The sequence below is a fragment of the Solanum stenotomum genome, chromosome 11, assembly GCF_019186545.1.
Source record: "Solanum stenotomum isolate F172 chromosome 11, ASM1918654v1, whole genome shotgun sequence".
Lineage (NCBI taxonomy): Eukaryota > Viridiplantae > Streptophyta > Magnoliopsida > Solanales > Solanaceae > Solanum > Solanum stenotomum.
In genome coordinates, this window is record NC_064292.1 from 9,035,633 (window position 1) to 9,057,311 (window position 21,679).

The 21,679-nt window shown below is 35.0% G+C and overlaps 1 protein-coding gene and 1 pseudogene across 1 annotated transcript in view; both read right to left on the reverse strand.

Moving 5' to 3' along the window:
- The window catches only part of LOC125843977 (uncharacterized), a 621,631-nt gene that overhangs the window by 210,108 nt on the left and 389,844 nt on the right, over positions 1–21,679 (reverse strand). The window lies entirely within an intron of this gene.
- Positions 6,867–9,431, reverse strand: LOC125843975 (uncharacterized; annotated as a pseudogene).

Genomic DNA, 21,679 nt, shown 5'->3' on the forward strand with positions numbered 1-21,679 from the left:
AAAAAAAAAACTATAAATTACAATAATTAACAAAATAAATCTCTCGACTCCAACAAATCTATCAATTAATGTCACATAAATTGGGACATGGCAAATAACATATATTATTAAAAAATTAGGTTCAAAATGTACAATAAAATACAATAATTAACAACTTAATATATTAAAGAGACATATAAAAAATGCTTAATATTTAAAATTCTGCGTGTGCCATATAAATTAGAACAAACAGAGTAATAAATATTTTTTTCAAAATTATGTTAAAAAAAAGTACTACAAATCACAATAGCTAAAAATTTAAAATATTTTTAAAATCATATAAAAATTTCAATAACTTCTCAAATTCCATAATATGACATAAATTAAAAAATATATATATATATTGGGCCCCATGCTGGCACGGGGTCCTATATCTAGTATATAGTATATATTATCAACAAATGAATGATTAGTTTTGTAGTCATTTATCGTTGCTTTCCTTAGAATTCTAATTCTTCTAATTTGAAGGATTTTAAATTAATAAATTTTATACATTTCAAATAAATATCTTAAGATAAACGCTTAAATTAAATTAAAATTACTAAATTCAGTTGAACCTTCTACTTTAGTCTCTGACTCCAACTCAACTCCGCCTTAACCGTTTTATTTCATAGTAGCCCATTAAAGCACCCTTGTTCCACTACTAGACACGTAGAGCTACACATAGTATGGACACACTCTCTCTCTATATATTCTACAACATTCTCTTGTAATTATCCTAGAGTAATTTAAAATGTAGTCAGAGGCGGTTCAACATAATTGGGGGCCTAAAGTAAAATTTCAATTGAGGTCTAACAAATTTCATATATATTTATTTTAAAAATTATTTTTATAACTATTTAGATGCAAATTATTACTTAATTTTTTTATAAATGATTTTTTTGAGTACTTCTTTTTATTTAAAATGATTAGTTTTAGGTAAAATTTTATCAATTAACGTTGAAAAATATTATTTTATTAAAGCAATCATTATATGAATTGTTAGCACAATTCTATAAGCAATAAGTTGACAAACTTTAAGCAAAAGTGAGTTTAAAAAAATAAATAATGTGAATGTTAGAAAAGAAATATAATATATATATATATATATATATATACTTTTTATTATAAATAATTAATTTTTTTAATAAAAAAATAACACATAATTTGTTCTTGATAAAAATTTGAGGCCTTCCAAAATTGGGGGCCTAAGGCACATGCCTTAACTTTTATAAGGCAGTGCCACCCCTGAATATAGTTACCCAACTACGAGAAATATTAGTAGTTTAGTTGATTGATCGGCTATCTAAAATTCGACTTTATTATTCTGAGTCCGATTCTCCGTTTGGTAATCCTCTCCCCCACCCCCAATTTTTTTTATCCAATAATTACCAATTTCTATGATCTCTTGACATTTGAATTTAAACCTATAATTATTCTCACATCATATTTTCAACTATCAAACTCTTCATTTCTCTATTAATTTAGACCAAGGATAAAACAATTGAGTTGTGATCTATACAATAGACCTTCTAATTCATAGAATGCTTTAGATACAAAGAAATTAGTGTTACCACAGAGTAATGAACCAATAATTATGCATTTCGAATTACTGATTAATATCTTCCTTCACAAGTCTAAAACTACTTTTCTCACAATGGAAGGATTGAGGTTATTCTGGCGTTGACTTTCTTAATTAACGTGTGATTTATAATAAGTTAAAAGGTGGAGGAACTCATAGTTATTAATTAATTAATATATAGTGAAAAAATGTGGAGTAATAAGGTGTTATGTTCACATTCAGATTCAAAAAAGGAACGAGATTGATCATAGAAGAACTACTACCTCTTATCTTTATTATTTTTCTAAGCAAAAATATCTTTTTATTAATACAGTTACTTTTCCTAAGTATATAAGTCAAGATAAACTAATCGACACTTTAGCTTCGCATTCTAGGACTTCCCTATGCAATTCTTTTCATTAAAGAAGAGCTAGCTCGATCCATTCATTCATTAGCATTAGTAAAGAAGCTAGTACATTAACTTAGACATGTCCAAATAAAATGAGAAGTTTTTGTAAATTAATATATCGTAACATAGATCCGTGCACTCCAAATCATTCACTTCTTAATGAAATATTGCTTTCACACTCAAGAGTCATTCTTACTATTCCTAATGTGGAATGAGTTCATCATTATATTCATGCTTCACATAAATTACGAAAGTACATCGTTTCAACTCGTCCGACTCAATATAAGGCCTCGAGCTGCATGAAGGTGTGTTACAAAACCTGATTATTTGATCAACTCGACAAGCGTTATTATATAATATTTAATAATAATACTCAAAGAAAGAAAATAGTTTCCAATTTCGATAACATGAAATCAAGAATTAATTCTCTTACCATGTCCTCACTTTAAGATTATCTCCCCTCCCAATCTCCTCCAGGACTATAAATGGATATGGGAAATTCATATCCTTAGTAAAATTAGATTCTTCTTATGGCTGTGTGTACGATCCATAATCGTCTTCCCACAAACTACCTCTACCATCTCAACATTACCCCCTATCAAAAACTGTATCATTTGTAATTGATAACGCTCAAACTACTCTCAAAAATAAATTTGAAGAGTAACGGTTGTTGTCAATAAAAATATGCAATTAAGAGTCGAGATCAAATCTCACAAGGAATGATATAATGATAAGAATGCAACTAAGAAATCAAGAATATGGACTTGTTCATTTTAGTATAGGCTAAGACAAATGGGTGGATGATTCCACTAAATTTACTAAAAGAGTTTATAGTATCAAATGTAACAATTAAACTAAACTTCAAGTAATTAACAAATAATCTAGGGGTGCGAGAATTGGAATCGATGTCACATAGGGGTAATTATGTCGCTCAATAGTGCTAAACAATCATGGATATACTGAGTTCTCTTCAATGACACGAATCTCTTTTCGATCTCATAGCATCAGTTCATAGAATCTCCTTTCGTTCTCATCTATGTGAATACCAAAACAACCCATTACCTTACGATATCTCTCTTTCGAGCAGATTTAGAAAAAATAGATCTGAATCATAATCCTTCTATCAAGCAAACTATAGAAATCAAACCTAAATTGCATGTATCAAACTAATTACCCACTCCAATCGATCTCTTTCGAGCATCAATCGGAGATCGAAATTAGGATTAAGTTTGCAACCTTAATCCATAAGTTAACCCCATGCTAATTAGCCTAAATCCATGGAACAACAATAAAACAGAGTAAAACACAATACCACTACATTAAATCAATAGTCAACCCCATAATTGCAACCCTAGACTTGGAGTTTAAGCCACATATCACAAAAAGTAAAAAAATTATATCTATCATGATAGCAACCATGAATGTGATGAAATTAAGCAATTATAATCAACACCCACTTTGATTTCAACTTCCAATTGTCAATTACAAAATTAAAATTGAAAAAACCCCCAAAACTAAAGATGTTCTTCACAAGGTGAAATATGTCATACGCAAATCTCTCAAAAATACTCTACTCCAACTCTGTCCAAAAACTCTCTCGAAGAACTCCGATATTCTCTCTACTTTGGGATATTTATAGTTTTCTAAAATTTGACCCAAATTCAGTAAGTGAACAACTCGACGATAATAGTCGGGCTCGCTGAGCCTGATCGGTGGATTGCCGTTAGTTCCTTAGCCTGCCTTTCATTTGCTTCGGGCTTCAACTATTTGAACCGCAGTTGGCAAACTCATACAAGCTTGTCTTTCATATATGGCAGATCACCGATTACCGTCTTTGTTCACCTTTAAGCCTTCATTTATCATCCAAGTCCTATTACCTTCGGCAATGATCATCTTGTTCGCCTTTCAATTTCGGTGAGTTGCCCGTTTCACTTTTGATTCGCCGACCAGCCTCGATTATTTTCAGTTGTGAACATTGTCACTTTGGGCGTGGTCATGCCATCTGGACGATTCGCCCTTTTGGTTAGGCAACTCCCATTGTGGAGTTCACACTTCTTTCAATGTTTTTGATCTTTCTTTCAAGTATATTCATTCTCATCTTGTTCTTTAGCCTTCAAAATGACTAATCCTTGAAATAAATTAAGTAGTTGTTTTGATTATTAGTGTGCTAATTTACTCAAAGTAATTACTTTGTCCTGTTAACTATTTCAAAATATATTTTATTTTTACATGTTCCTTTTAACATATTAGGAAAAGACTACTTTTTCCTCCATATTTTACTCTTCTCGCATTAGTTACTTATATCCTAAATCATTTTTAGGATCTAATACTAAAACATTATGTAAAATGGATATTATAGTCTAATACTTGTATTAATCATAATTTCTTCAGTCCATCTTTATTTGCTCACTATACTATTTTGGGATGTTCAACAATACTTGTCCAACTTATAAAATTACTCTCTCCGTCCAACAATTGTTGTCCGCTATACTATTTTAGAATGTCCAACAATACCTGTCCACTTTATGAAATCAATGGATAATTTACACTTAGTTCCTAATTTACCCTTATCACTAATTGTAGTCATTTTCCTATTACATTTTTCAAGATATTATATATATTATATTCAAAGGGTGATATAGTAATATTATCCTTTTATTTATAGTTCCTTAAGAAGTATGCAAAGTCAATAGTGGACAAGTATTGTTGGACAAAGGGAGTAATGAATAGTATCATGTTGTGTCTAGTTTATTTTTGCTATTAAAAATTATATTTATTTTTGAATGTTTAGATGACTTATATTTAATAAGGATGATTTGATAAAATTACACCTATCATTTATTACTTCTTAATTTCTGTGTCAAGTCAATAATGAACAACTATTATTAGACAGATAGAATATTTCTTAATGGGTTGCAAAATTCAAAGAGAACATTTAAAAGTGAGGAGGGACTAGTTAGGTAATCCTAGAGTTACAAAGTTGTTCTTTTCAGACTCAATTGATATGGATTTCAATCCCATTTAATTATATTCCGCATTCTTAAAGGTGATTTTAATTTAGAATGAGACGATTTCTGTTTTTACTAATTTGTGAATATTTTAATTTGATACAAATGACAAAAAGTTGGTCAATATGTATAATTATATATTATCAACAAATGAGTGATTGATTTTTGCAGTCATTTCTGGTTGCTTTCATTAATCAGAGGTAAAACAAGTATTTAAAATTTATGATTTTAGAATTCTAACTCTTCTACTTTGAAGGATTTTAAATAAATAATTTTTTATAAATTTTAATAAATTTCTTAAGATAAATACTTAATTTACATTAAAATTACTGAGTTCAGTGAAATCTTCTACTTTAGTTTTTGACTCCACTCCAACTCCGCCCTAACCGTTTTATTTCATAGTAGCCCGTTAAAGCACCCTTGTTCCACATCTAGATATGTAGGGCTACACATAGTATGGACACTCCATCTCTATATATATATATTCTACAACATTCTCTTGTAATTATCCTAGAGTTCAAAATATAAATTACGTACCCAATTTTTGGAAATATTAATAATTTAATTGGTTGATCGATTATATAAAGTTTTATTTTATTATTCTGGATTCGATTCTTCATTTTGTAATCCTCCCCCTTACTAAAATTTTCTTTAAAATATAAATATAATTTTTACCCAATTACCAATTCTATGATCTCTTGACATTTGAATTTAAACTTATAATTATTTTCAAATTATATTTTCAACTATCAAACTCTTCATTTCTCTATTAATCTAGACTACACCTCCTAATTTTTAGAATGCTATAGATACAAAGAAATTAGTGTCACCACTTGTGCCGCCAGAAAGTAATGAACCAATAATTATGCATTTCGAATTACTGACTAATATTTTCCTCCACAAGTTTAAAACTATTTTTCTCACAATTATTTTGGCGTTGACTTTTTTAACGCGATTTATAATAAGTTAAAAGGTAGAAAGAGCACATAGTTAATAATTAATATACTGAAAAAAAATGTGAAGTAATAAGGTGTTAAGTTCACATAATCACATTTCACATTCAAAAGGAGGGGACACACTGTTTGCATGAATTATGATAGTCGTCTTTATAATCACAATGTAGTTACTTTTTTTAGGTATTCGAGACAAACAAACTAGTCAACACTTTAGCATCTCGTTCTAAGACTTTTCTGTGCAATCCATTTCATTAAGGAAAAGCTCGACCAATTCATTTATTATAACTTAAAGACACTTTTTTACCATTTTTCGTATAAAAAGAATGTCTGATCATATCAAAACTAGATGGTATAACATGAATTAAGTTCATTTTAAAATCATATTTCCAATTTCTTCACTAATTAACAATGATTGGCCCAATCATTACCTCATCGATTCACACATTTTTTCTAATTTCTCTTTAGATGCCAACAAGTAAATATTCTGATTGTATCCTTGGTGTTTGGAGTTGAATAAGAAAAAAAAAATGTTATGATTGACCACTAACTAGCCACAAAGGTTTAATTAATTATTGAATTGTTTACTCCCTATAACTAAACAAGATTTTATATCAATATATATATATAGACATTTTTTATTATTATCAGAAATAAATTTTCTTATTACATTTTGCATCAGATTTGAGATTATTAACTACTCATAATTTTGTGCTTAATTTTAAAAAAAAAGTATTTATTGAAATAATTAACTGACTACGATTTTGGGCTCATTTTTCAAGAGAATAGATTTATTTGTGCGCTTAATTTTAGGACATCATATCATGTTCATTTAGTGCATATTTAGATTTGTGATACTTGTCATATTTAAAATTTTATATCTCTACTACCTCAACTATTTTCTTAATTGAATCATTTAAAACATAGATATTGTAGCCTCTTCTTCCTCCATGAGTTGGCTTGGATCATGATACAAATTCTTAGACAACGACTTAATGAATCAATCAAGCTATTAACTCATTTATCTTACACTCTCTATATTTGATATCAGCCTTAATCGATCCTTCCTCGTGGATTACGTCACAACATTCACATTTATCGATCTGAAAAAGACATAAAAAAGATCAAAAAGTTAATAAAAATACAAAAGTCGAGTTGTTGACTTTAAATATTTGGTTGATTTAGAAGATGGAAATTAAATGTACTTTGGGTTTTTTCCTAAAGATGTTATAAATGTTTCACTTCAATTGGCTTTACTAATAACACGTGTGTATTAGTCGAGTTGCAATAAGTGCATTCATAACTTATAGAATTCGCCTATAATTATCTTTTAGGAGACCTAATAGTAAATTATTATTTTTATAGTGTTAGCGTACAAAAGCTTAATTCATAGAGACACTTATGAGAGATTATGGAGGTAGAAAATGTTACCTGGATACGTTTTATTGCTGGTGAGTAAACATGAATTTCAGAAATATACTCTGCAGAAAAATTTCCAGAAGACAAACAAGCTCCTATCCCTCGAGGCCATCCTCTAGTATACGTAGTAACAATTTCACCCCTTGGAGTTTTCTCAACGGACTTGAAGAAAATACATGAGGAGCTTCACAAGGATTCCAAGAAGGACCCCTAACATCAAACATATATTGTGGTTGCGTAGGACTTCTTTGCCATGTTCTAAATGTTACAATTGGTCGTTGTATCCAACTTCTAGGCATAATTTTCTCATAAATATGAGCTGAGTATCCCCAAGAAACTGAAAATGTCCAACTTTTGGACGTATGGTGGCATATAGTTTGTTGTAACATGCGCGATTGATCGTAGAATGCAGCTTTAAGGAGGTGGGAACCTGCTTGGGCACGAGTCATAGAGGGAAATATTGGGTCAACCATATCATAATGGTGAAGGGACGTTAATAGAGACTTTGGATGATACGATAGAAATCCAGATATATCACCACGAAGATCAATCTACAAAGTATAAATATAAAAGTATTATTTAGTAGTATGTAGCATTTAGGGAAAAGAAAAAAGTACACTCAAAGTAATTTGTACAATAGTTGATAAGACTTTCCTCATCCAATAATAAATGCTTTATATATGCATATAATTTGTTTTTGTTAAATTCATTTAATATAAGGAAAATTTTTAATATAGCAGAAAAGGAGACTTAAAATTTGCTTTATTTGAAATATTATTTGTTTTGCCACGGCACTTAATTACTTGGCTAAATATTTGTTCATTTCTTTGACCTTTTGATTCTTCAGTGTGTTGGGAGGGTAAGTAGGTGGCTTTACTAATGGAGAATTAATTCTCTTGCTTTTTAGAATAAAAAGAATTTAATTTTGTACATTGACAAAGTAAAACTAATTTTTACACTATTTATTCAACTACAAGAAAATCATACTTACTAAGTAAAAATAGAAATAATTACCTGAAAAATAAAGCAATTATCAGGGTAGATAAGTCAAATCCACACACACAAAAAAAAAAGCATATATAATACATTGGTCGTCAGGCCAAGTAGACACACTCGTCCTATATGACTTAATGTACGTAGGACGTCATATAAGATGTGAATTGTCAAGTATGACGTATGTGTCTAGCTACTTGTTCAACTCTACACAAGTTTTAAGTGCCAACTTGTGCAGACCCAAAGTTAGACGACAAGGCCAAGTTAAAGATCACAAAGTTTATGTATTATGAACATACCTGATGAATACCCTGAAGAGGGGTAAGATTTACTCCAAGGTCAGCAACACAAACCATTGTTGTTCGATTAGACGATTTCAAATGAGCATATCTCTTTAAGCAAGACATAACATTGTGAGCAAATTCTCTAGCCAAAGGATAACTCAATATAATTCCAGCTCCACCAAAACCTTGATGAAATGAGTACCAATAATTTGACAATATAAATTCCGAATGTCCTCCAAAATAATAATACTTCGTATGATCATATTGTGCAAGAATATCAACCATATTATCAACAAAAAATATCGAATCATCGTCCCCCAAAATTACCCATCTTACCCCTTCATGTGCCTGTCTAACCACTTCCATAATCCCATGAACCATTCTTAAAACTCTTGGATCAACATGATTTGTTTCCCTAACAAGTTTTCGAACATCATCGGATCTTCGATAAGGAGGTGAATTTAAGGACCATGGAAGGAGATCACCTCTAGGAGGAACATCTAGAAAAATATGTCCTCTTGTAACATTTGGTCTCCACCATGCTTCAACATAGTGTTTTCTATGATGCCATGCTCTTTCATTGCCTAAAAGTCCAAAAACAAGGTGACTAATATTGGTTTGTGCAACAATTTTGGATGATGTTCTTGTTTGAGAAGTAGATAAAAAATTAGAGTTATTGAGAAAGATAATGGCGCACATGTATAAGAATAAACAACAAATTAGCATTTTTTTACAAATGCTAAGGACATTGGATTTGTCTTGTTTAGACATGTTTGAGTAGAGAGAAGTGAGAATTGTAGAATGAAAACAAGTGAACCAATGCTCATTTTAACTTTACAATTAGGCAATGAGTAATAACACCCCCCCCCCCCCCCCCCNCCCCGCCACCCAAACCCCATAAAAAAAAGGAAATAAATAAATATTTATTTTATTGGCTTTCACTAATTCATTTTGACTTTTGAAAGCCAAACTTTTGTACCTTTTACAAAGTATTGATGTTATACCTAATTTGTAAAACAAACTTAGCAAATAATATGTATATCTACGCTTGCTCCATCTTTATGATTACCAAAATGTTATTTCAAAAATGTAATGTACTATACAATAATTTATTTATTTTTAGGAAAAGGTCTTAAATATGTCATCGAACTTTGAGAAAAAAGTTTATCTATTCTATCCGTTAAAAATTTGGCTCATCTATGTCATTTCCGTTTTGAGAAAAGAATCATCCATGCCGTTATTTGTTAACTGAGAACAATTTCGGTTTTACAAAACATTTTTTTACACGTGGTCAATTATGATTCAGCCACATCATTAATTGAATCAATTTTTAAAGAAAAAAAAGCTTAAATATGTCATCAAACTTTGAGAAAAGTCTCATCTATGTCATCCATTGAAAGTTTGGATCATCTATGCCGTTTTCATTAATAAATAATGACATGGATGAACCTTTCCTCAAACTGAAATGACATAGATGATACAAACTTTTAAAGGATGACATAAATAATACTTTTCTCAAAGTTCAATGATATATTTGAGCTTTTCCCTTCTTTTTATCACATCCTTTTATTTTAGAAATTATATGCGGTAAAGAAATCTTTGGTGGGGGAACATTTTTTCTGAGAAGTCTAGGTAGGAGGCTTCGAAAACCAGATGATTAAACCAAAAAATGAAAAAAATAGTTGAAGTGCCTCCTGGCATACAAAATAATGTATTATTTTGTTTTCATTCGTACCTTTTATCAAGTTGAGAGTTTGCTACTAGCAATATCTTTAATTTTTGTTGACTTCTTATCAAATAATATAGTAATTAATGTGTAGGATATTTTACTTCAACTTTTGCCTAACTATGATAAGTAGACTAAGGTTAATTAACAAATTAGGTCAGCGTATACTTTTCCTTGTCAAAATGGGTATGAAAGTCATCATTGTGTTTTCGAGAGAAATATTAAAAATACCTTTGAATTTGATGCAAATTATTAGTTTCGTAGCTTTAATTTTTTTTTTTTACTTAACTAACTAAATTTAGATACACTCCCAATCTACAACATGACATAGCAAGTAGTCTCAAACACTTATAGGAGCATGAAATTCTTAATAAAAAGCCGAGAGAAGTGTTGAAAACACCCTTAAACTTGACGAGAATTCAAGGGTGTATTTCACTCATGTTGTAAGATTGAATGTGCATTCATATTCAGCCAGTCAACTAAATGATCAGTGTTTTTAAAACTGTCAATAATTTGGAGATAAAAATAACAATTCACATCAAAATTAAATACATTTTCAATACTTCTCTCTTGTGTTTTTCGACCTTTTAATTTTTTAATTATAAAACAAAACAATTATCCATCTCTATCGAGTATGGATTTTTTTTAAAACTAATCAAAGATAATTACAAAATATAGGATTGATCTGCCTGCACCTACTTAAGAATACAAGCTAAGTACCATTTTATGAGAATAATATAGGATTCCCAAGCTAAGTAAGCTGTCAAAAATAATATTCCTCTATCACAATCCAAAAGCAACAAGTCAAATGATGACACCTACCTTCTCCTCTCATAGATAAGTGCCCAACCTACTATCCAACAGATTTAAAAATAAAGTAATAAATGTGGAAGTAAGACACTAACAATAATTAGTTTAAAATCATAGAAAATCTTTAATAGAAATTAAGTATATGAACATAAACATACAATCCTAACACTTAGTGTCATGGAATTCGGTCTCAAAATGGACACTTTTGAACACTAGACCAAAAGGGAATTTGTCTTAAATAAAACCAAAATGGACACTTTGCTCATTTGTGGTGTTCGTGACAAACAAATTTAACTCCGCCAGTCAACCCAGAACCTACAAAAATATCACACATAAATTTAAAGGTAGTTTGCCCACAAGTGGGTGAACTATAATTCTTTTTATTAACTTCTCACATGAACCTATATCATGTCTCAATTTTAAGTGTATTGTAAAGTCTTTTTGATACATAAAATCATGAGTTTCTTCAATAATAAAAGTATAAAAAGATTGATACTTAATTTTTTTCATAAAATAAATTTTACTATTTATTTTCTTACAATCATAGTAAAAAAACTACTGACGTCACTAATACGTCCACACTCACACTTCAATTAAGAAGTGTAAACAGTCGTTGTCAATTTACAGAACTCAACGTGAGCTGAGGTCGATCCCACAAAGAATTTCTTTACAGAAAAGGTTTCACTGTCGCGTTTACTTGAATGTCGTTATTATCTCCTAAATAAACAATGGCGGAAAGTAAAATGGGTTTTTGCTTTGGTATGATAGTAACTAAGATTGTAATAAAAATCTGAATTAACAATTAACAGGGTTTTCAGTTCACAAGTTGTTTCGTTGATTAGAAGAAACCAGGATTGTGTTCACCATAACACAACTAGTTCTAATGTTCTTCTGTAATTGAGCTTCACACAAATCAATACTTACAAGATTTATGCGAGTTAATTACGTCTGACACTTCTCAGCCTAATTAGACAATTCTCACTCACGTCCTCTCAGCCCTAGAGTGTTTCTAATTTTCACCTCGCTTACAATGATTTGGTGTTGAAGTTCTTTCTCTTGAACTCAAACTTCAACTCCAATTCATTAGATTAGTTCAACTTTTTCCTAACTGACATTTTTCTCTCGAACAAATGACAAATATAGGCTCACCCTAATGCATGCACTCATCAGGATATATGAATAACGAAAGCTAAAACTACAGATTATAACCACAGATTGCCTTTCACTTGTTTTACGAAATTACAATTAGAATTACGTCATGGATCCCACAACCCCAGTCGTGGTATTTAGCCACTCATGATTTCACACAGATAATCAACAATACATAATGAAAACATGATATAAAGACTTACGAGAATAATCAACAAATCAACGATCACTTTAATAATCTGAAAATCAAAATCCAAGCTTCAAACTGATCGTAATAATCAAAGTAAAAAATCCAAAACTAAAATAATCAAGAACTCAGTCGTCGTTCAAGCTAAGATAAGCTAAAACATAAAAATCGACCTAATAAATTCAAAGAAGTGTTTTAAAACAGTCCTACTAGAAGTAGGATTGACATTCGAGCAGTTTCACAGACCCGTCAAGGGCTTCACTGTCAGTGAAGCCCTCCGTGGTCTTTCATTGGAGCTTTCCCAAAAGTGGGTCTTCAATACTTGGCACTGGACAAGGTACTACGGACCGTCATAGGGACACGACCAGTGAAGGCGTCTGTGGTCTTTACTTGGGCTTTCCCAAAAGTTGGGTCTTCAATGCCATCACACTAGAAACTGCACCACGAAAGCAACCATGGTCAGTCTTGATCTTCACGGCCTGTAAAGGTGCCCGTGGTCTTAACTTGGTCCCCATCACTTAGCAACTTCTTTTAGCTTTTTCACTGGATCCACACCACGACCTGCACCACGATCCGTAGTGAGGACCACGGCCCGTGAAGTCGTCCGTTGTCTTCACTTTGTTTCAACATTCTTTCAACTCTCCCTTGCCCATCCACTGGTTTATCATCACGACCACGGACCGTGGTGATGACCACGGTCCGTGAAGTCGTCCATGGTCGTCACTTGGTTCCTTCTGACTTTTTCTTCATTTATTCCTTTTTTTTACTTTTCATCTGTTTCACCTGTACAACACATCCAAACACATTATATCCACATAAATACACTCGATTCTAGTAGTAATTCTTTGTTTTCAAGCATCAAATGTGCCACAATTTCGCAGCACATCAACATCCTCAACTTAGAACCATTACTTGTCCTCAAGTGATGAGAAAACTGTACAATCAACCCTCAAATCATTTACCAACTTTTGAAACTACGCAACAACTATTTCAAACACAATTTGTATCCCAAAAACCCTGAATCTAACATGTAAGGATCAATATATGACATCCATTACTCAAAGTCAATCATGCTTATGCCTGTGAATTCTCAGCCCACACAATCTACTTTCAAATGCAATCACTGTGTCCTCACACCAAAGAAGTCCCTCGCTCTAATAGTTGGGACTGAGTACTACGTTCACGCTTTCGAAGAACTTCTAACACTAACAACAAACTACCATAGGCTTGCCCTCGTTTTCTATGCTCTATCTTTCAAACACCTGGAATAGGATCACTGTAGGACTTTATTGGCTTGTAACATAGGCTCAGGGCTAGGGAATGAATATTTGGTTTCGTGAGTGACTAGTCCCTTAGTTTTCCAAAGTTTCATTTTCACATAACTCTTTTCTGAGTGATTCCCTCTTTTTCTTTATTTTAGCACGACCCAATAGCTATTATTTTCTTTTTCTTTTCTTCTTTTTCTATTCTTTTCTCTTTTTTTATATATGTAATTTTGATATGCACTTAGCTCACTGGTTAAATCTTCGTTTTCCCTTTCTCTTTCTATTTGGATTATAATCACCCTCAACTTAGGCTTTTGGCCTGAGTTATGATATCGTACCTTCGGAGAACCAAGTATATGATATGTGTTGGGTAAGAACAAAGACTGATTTAAGGCTCAAATTGGGTTCAAGTGATAAACTTTACATTTCGTTCTTTTATTTTTGGCTTTTTTCTAGTTTAACAAAAATGGCCTATTGATCCTTTCCTATTCGGTTATTCTCAGATTCAAGCCAGACTACTCGGGCAAGTTCTAGTTTTTGTTCCTAATGTTAGACTTCAATCAACACTTACACATACATGATACAGGACTGCGTTTTCAGTTTCTTGATTCATCAATTAATTGGTCAGACTAGCAATGTTCAACCTATACGTATCTAAGATGTCATCAAAAGATCATAACAGTTAAACTCAGATTCGAGTTCTCATTTTTCACAGACTAGCTACTGTACAACTAAATAGACAAAACACCCAAAATCAGTAACACAGAGTCAATCTTCATTTTTTAACAGCTATGGTAGGTTGCTCACCACGCCCTCCCTAAAAGAAAGGACTTTGCCCTCAAAGTCAATACAGAACAATAAAACACATAGGGCTATGAGGAGGGGTCATACCTACTGTGCTTTAGGCACCGGTCTCCGGATCAGCATTGACACCCTTATCAATGGGTGCACTCTCAGAACTTGGTACATGATCAGGTTGGGTTTCACTTGGCTGAGGTAGGTGCTCCATTGCTGCAAGCTACGACTAACACCGCCTCTTGTTGTTGCTCACTGGCTTTTTTTCTCTAGTTGCTCTCTTTGATGCCTTTCGGACTTTCTTTTCCTGCCTTCTTGCCTCTCGGCTAAGTTATCAGGTGTCTCCTCATGAGATTTTTTGATTTTGTGCTTCCTCTTGCCAGACTTACTCTTGGGTTGTTCTCCCCAGAGATCATCAATCGATTGAGTGGAGGGTGTCTATGTTAGCATTTACATTAAATAATCTAGCACCATCGGAATGGGTACATGTACTGGATTTTTAGCCAGTTTAGCAACCTAAGTTCTCATCTCGGCCAACTGTGCTTTGAACTCTTCAGTATCTTCTGACCGGCTGCCTGAAATCGATTCTGAACAAGGTTCTCCAAACCATCCATTCTGTCTTTTAAGATAGACGGCTCCTTTCGCATCTCATCTTTGATCTCCTTTTTCGCAGCTAACACTTTTGTCTCTATTAGCTGAGGCATCCTGATGACTATTTGATTGACCAAGGTCCTGGTTTGGCGCTGATCTGCAACCAATTTCTCAAGAAAAAGCATAGATAGTGACAAAGGTACCTGGAGCCTGTGCGGCAGACGCTGGTGGTTGTGGTGACTCTGTGGAGGGTTGTGAAGACTCCCTGTGCTTTGGGCTTCTGCCTGTGGGATCTCAAATGGGACATGAGGAACAACAACTAAAGTACCTACAATTGCATATTTCGAACCTAAGAGATGGTTCGCGACATCATTGATTTTAGAAACCTAGATGAGTCTGAATGCATCACGCCATTTGTCAATCAGCCTGTTTGGGGAGATATATGTTTGTCTACATAATTTCCCTATTAGACAGGCAAATGGAAACCCGACTCTCTCATTCAATGCTCTGTCCCTCATCTCAGTCGCTATGATCCTCCCCATATTTATTGGGTAACCAGCCATGAGGCATTCTACCAAAAATGCTGAGGGATACAAGGTATTATCATTACCTATAGGTCTCAATTGTGAACGAATAACAGCCGACCATACCTTGGCTGGAAATGATAGTGAAGCTTTTGTAATAAGTATTGGCATCGTGGTGACCCAAACTACGTTCTCCCCATCTAGAACAATTTGCTTTGCAATCCAGCGCAAAACCTTCTCTCGAGAACTCTGAATATCCATAGTAGTATCACTGGTGACTTCATGATGTTTGCCCTAAAAAAGGCCAACTGAAGTTGGTGCAGAGTATTCCGAGACATGTAACATCCTGTTAATAGTGGCCTCAAAATATCGATCGATTTTCCTTGAACTATAACTGAATTGAGCGGACCCCAGGTAATGGCCATGTCTCTCTGTTCACGTTTAGTAGTCTTTGTCTCTGCAACAAAGTTCCTTAATGTAGCGGCATAAGATGAGTAAAACTCTCTAGTAAGGTGGAAAGAGTATTCTCCAGGTGCATTGTTCATCCAGTAGAACAGATGAAACTAAAACGTCCGATAAATGTCAGGGAATGCTTTAATGTAAGCTACCACCACTCTAGTCTCAGGCATGATTACGCAACTCTTGAAACTACCATTCTTGGTCACAATACCCTTTTTGAAGAATTCTTCAAACCGGTTCACAGTCCACATGGAGCGATAACAAACAATCAACTACGATCTCGCTGCGGGATCAGGTTTATGCGCGGTAACATACATCACCATGGTATCATCATCGGTTATCTCTACATCCTCATCTATAGTATTTGCCTCCTTTAGTACTCCAGTCTCAACTTCTATATTTACCGCAGGTGGAGAGGTGTTTGCATATTCCTGAGAGTTGCTTTCAGATTTTGCACTGCCTCCCAAACCATCATCTGATTGGATACTAGAAGCAGCATTAGATTTATTTCCTGAGTCCTTCCCGGTGCCAGAACAACTGCCTCCCTCTTCAGACGGAGGACGAGTGTCCTAGAGGATATCCTTTGATGCTCTGGATCTAGTAACTCGGGGTGGATTCTCATCAGGTGTGACATTTATTTGCACCTCTGAACTACTAGACTCAGAGTCATCATGACCCTCTGATTTAGTAGCAGTGGGAGGGGGGATGGAGGTTTGGTTGTGTTCTTTCTTCGAGGAGGCATCGTACCCGCGAAACACAAAACTCATTAGTACACAACACCGTAAAATGACACATTATCGGGTACTCAGACTTCCCTTGTGTAATTACATCGTGACGCCTTGCCTTAAGAATGCTGTCATCTAATCTATCATTGGGAAGGGCCACAAAATCAAACATATGACAGAAATTAAAGTACAAAAAATTAAAATTTTACAAAATCTCTACGGGAGCTTGCACGGGCCGTGGTATCTATGAAACCCCTCTTGAATTTAAGACAGAATCAATGTGTAACAGAACTTTGACCAAGTAATATTCACGGACGGCTTCACTGCCCGTTGAGTGAACCATGGTCTGTGATACTGGTCGTGAACTTGCCTACTGGGTAAAAAGGATTCCAAGTGTGGTCCATGATTGGTTTCATGGTCCGTAGTCATTTCCACGATCTGTGAAGCCTATTATGGTTTTACACTTGGCCAGTTCATCAATTATCTTCGTCCCTCATTCACTAAATTGCACAATTACAATGCTAAACTACCATTTTTACACAGCTTCACAACTCAATGACTTCTACACATCAACACAGTACATAATAAACCCAATTAAGTAGCCTAAAATCACGAATAAGATGAGCACCCACCAATTCGACCCTCATGTTGGCATACCCACATTCAAGAACAACTAAAACAACCAATTCAACCTAATGCAATTGCAATCTAACTCACAACAAGTCAATATCACTTTAAACCAAAACAAATATGCTAATTTCAACTAATTCTAAGCAAATCAAACTTGTTTTATATAAGAACAAACTTGCAACACAATATGAATTGACTTACTAGGAAATAATAGAAGTTTCGCACAAACAGAAGAAGAAGAAATTGGCTTGAATCACTGGATCAACTTAGAACTTAGGGTTTCGATTCTTGAACGAACTTAGGATTGATTGATGATGGGAATCATTACTATTCTTTGAAGAGCCGTTATAGGAAGGAGAAAAGAGAGAAAAACTGACCTTTGGCGATTTAAGAACAAATATACGCTTAATCACAATTTGGGTCACGCACGGGTTGGGTCGGATAAGGGTAGTACTGGGTTGTTGACTACGGACCTTGAAGTGGCCCGCGAAGGTTATCACGGTCCGTGTAACAATTCATGACCATAACTTAGACAAGAAACTTACCTGTGGCAGACGACGGGTAGTGAAGTTGCCCGTGAAGGGACATCACGGTTCGTGAACTAATTCGTGAACTTGACTTAGGAACTAGAATTCATACCTGAGGTTCACAAGAGGCTAGACGGTCCGTACAAGCTTTGACGGACCGTGAACCCTTCCGTGAACCTTTTTCTTGCAATTTCCAGTAGCTCCCTTAGGTTAGTCCTTAAGTTGACAGACCGTGAAGGGTACCACGGTCCGTGAGACTGCTCGTGAAGAGCAGTTTGCACCCAGTTTCTGCACTTTTAAACCCACGCTTTCCTGCACACATCAACACACAATGACTCTATAAAAGCAAAGAAAAATAATGAAAAAGGGAACATACCTAGTATAATTACATCTTGAGTTGCCTCTCAAGCAGCGCACAATTTAACGTTGCGATGCGACGCGACGCAGCTTACTTCATTACTTAGACTTCATCAAGTTTACATTCCTCCACATCCTCTGGAACACCCATATATTCTTTGATTCGCTGACCATTAGCTTTGAACCTCTCGCCCTTATCATTTTCCAACTCAACTATACCAGACTGAAACACTTACGTTACCTTAAAAGGTCCAGACCATTTAAATCTCAACTTTCCTAGAAACAGACGAAGTCTGGAGTTGAAAAGTAATACCAAGTCACTAGGCGTGAAGGTTCTCTTTTCAATATGTTTGTCATGGTACAACTTCATCCTCTCCTTGTACAATGCGAACCTCTCATAAACTCTCAAACGAAACTCATCCATCTCATTTATCTGATCCAGCCTCAGGTTTGTAGTATCGTTCCAACTAAGGTTTAGCTTCTTCAAAGCCCAGAGTGCTCTATGTTCAAGCTCAACTGGAAAATGACATGTCTTTCCAAACACCAATTGATATGGAGACATACCAATATGCGTCTTGAAAGCTATCCGATATCCCCAGAGAGCATCATCTAGCTTCTGTGCCTAATCTGTCCTGTTGGCATTTACTGTCTTTGCCAAGATCGTTTTTATTTCCCTGTTGGACACCTCTACTTGTCCACTGGTCTGTGGATGATAAGGCGTTGCAACCTTGTGCTGTTTAACCCCATACTTGGTCAGAAGCGCACTGAACACCTTGTTGCATAAATGAGAACCACCATCACTGATAATAGCTCTGGGTGTGCCAAATTTTGAGAAGATATTCTTCTTCAGGAAACCAACTACACTTTTGCCATCATTCTCAGGCAAAGCAATGGCCTCAACCCATTTGGACACGTAGTCCAATGCAACCAATATATACTTCTGCCCATAAAAACTCACAAATGGGCCCATGAAATCGATGCCCCACACATCAAACAATTCCACCTCTAGAATAAGTGTCATGGGTAACTTATGGCACCGAGAGATAGCTTCTTTCCACTGGAGAACATCACAACTCCTTACTACATCCATCGCATCTTGATGAATTATGGGCCAGTAGTACCCACACTGAAGTATCTTGTGGGTTGTTTGAACACCTCCATGATGACCACCTTTCGGAGAGGAATGACTGTCTTTTAGAATGTGCAACATCTCAACTTCAGGAACACATCGCCTAATTGTGTTGTCAGCACAGACCCTGTACAGATAAGGTTCATCCCTAAGTACTTACCCACATGATACACGAACCTTTTCCTTTGTTGATATGTCAGCCCCTCAGGCATCAAATCACTAACAAGAAAGTTAACATAATCAGAAAACCAAGGAATAAGATCAAGAATTGCAGCTAATACCTGCTCATCCGGAAATGAGTCATTTATTTCAAGCTACAGTCTTCCTTCTTTTCAGCCTCCAACCTAGACAGGTGATCAGGTCCACTTGTTCAGCTTCCTGTAGTCCATGCACACTCGCCATCCACTGACTGGTCTTTATGGAACTAACTCATTCTTGGCACCACAGCCATATCACCATTTTTGGGCACACATTGTTCTGGACTAACCCAGTGACTATTAGAAATGGGATAGACCACCCCAGCATCTAACCACTTTATGATCTCCTTTTTGACCACCTCTTGCATATGAGGGTTTACCCTCCGCTGGTGTTCAATCCTCCTAGAGTTGAATCTTTTGGGTACATATGCCAGGAGGTATTCCGATGATATCAACAATAGTCCACCCAATGGCTCTTTCGTACCTTCTCAATACCTTAATCACCTCCTGAACTTGTTCATCATTTAAATCTGCAGCCAAGATCACAAGTAAAGTGGTGTTAGTTCCTAAAAATACATACCTTAGGTGACTAGGTAACTGTTTCTGTTTCAGCACTGGTGGCTCCTCAATGGATGGTTTTGTTGGAGAGTTGGCCTGTTTTTTTCAAGTCCAGGTCCAATTTCTTTGGAGCATACAACTGTGCTCCCATAACCTGCAAGGCATTCACGGTCTCTACATAGTCAGACAAAAAATCAGCATCAAAGTTCATCAACACTGCAGCTAAGGTTTCAACAACCAGCCTCTCTTCGATGGGTACTCTTATCCTTTTTTCATTAACCACCTCTATTGCATATACCACATTCAGATCATGTGGTTGCTTCATTTACCTGCAAATATTGAACTTTAAATCATCCTTGTTGAGTCTGAACTTCAGCTCTCCTCTCTCAACATTTACTAAGGCTCTTTCTGTTGCCAAAAATGATCTTCCCAAAATGATGGGAACCTCAACGTCCACTTCGCAATCCAAGATAACGAAATCAGCCGAAAAGATGAAGTCCACCTTAACAAGTACATCACATAGGATTTCCACTTGCCGCTTTACTGACCTATCAGTCATCATCAACCTCATTGTTGTGGGTCTTGGAACTCTCAATCCCAATTTCTTATAGATGGCTTATGGCATCAAGTTGATGCTGGCTCCTAGATCACACAAAGCTTTTGCAAACTTAAGTGATTGAATGGTGCATGGGATAGTGAATGCACCTGGATCTTCCTTCTTCTGAACCAGAGATCTGGTAGCAATGGCGCTGCAATGATGAACATCGTTAGTAAAATCAAGACTTACAACTCTCTTCTTTGTAACCAAGTCCTTCATGAACTTGGCATATCTTAACATCTGTTCTAGGGCTTCCACCAGTGGTATGGTTACTGAAAGCTGCTTCAACATGGTGATAAATTTTGTAAACTTCTCATCTTCAGCTTTTTTTTTTAGCCTTTGAGGGAAAGGAGGAGGTGGTCTGGGAATCTGCTTTAAAAGAATGTTTTTCTCGACCTTTTTCTCTTTTCCTGTCGCAGGTTGTGCTTTAGGCTGAAGATCCTCCAAGTCATCTACTTGTTAAACTTCATTCTCTTCTCTGCCAGCTTGCTCCAATATCTGTTCATCTTTAGTATCTGCAGAAATAGGGTCAGTAAGAATTTTACCACTCCTGGTGGTGATGGCCATGCAGTGCCCGTCCTTCTTAGGATTTTGGATAGTGTTACTTGGTAGTGATCCATTCTTCCTTTAGTTTAATGAGGCTGAAAGTTTCCCCAACAATCTGTTTAATGGATGTGGTGTGAGAGTCCACCAGTTGGCTCATGCTCGAGAAATCACCTCCATCTCTTTTACCCCTGCATCAGTTGATTCAACTTTCTGGAGTACCTTGGCCATCATGTCTTCTAACTTAGACTCGCTGGAACTACC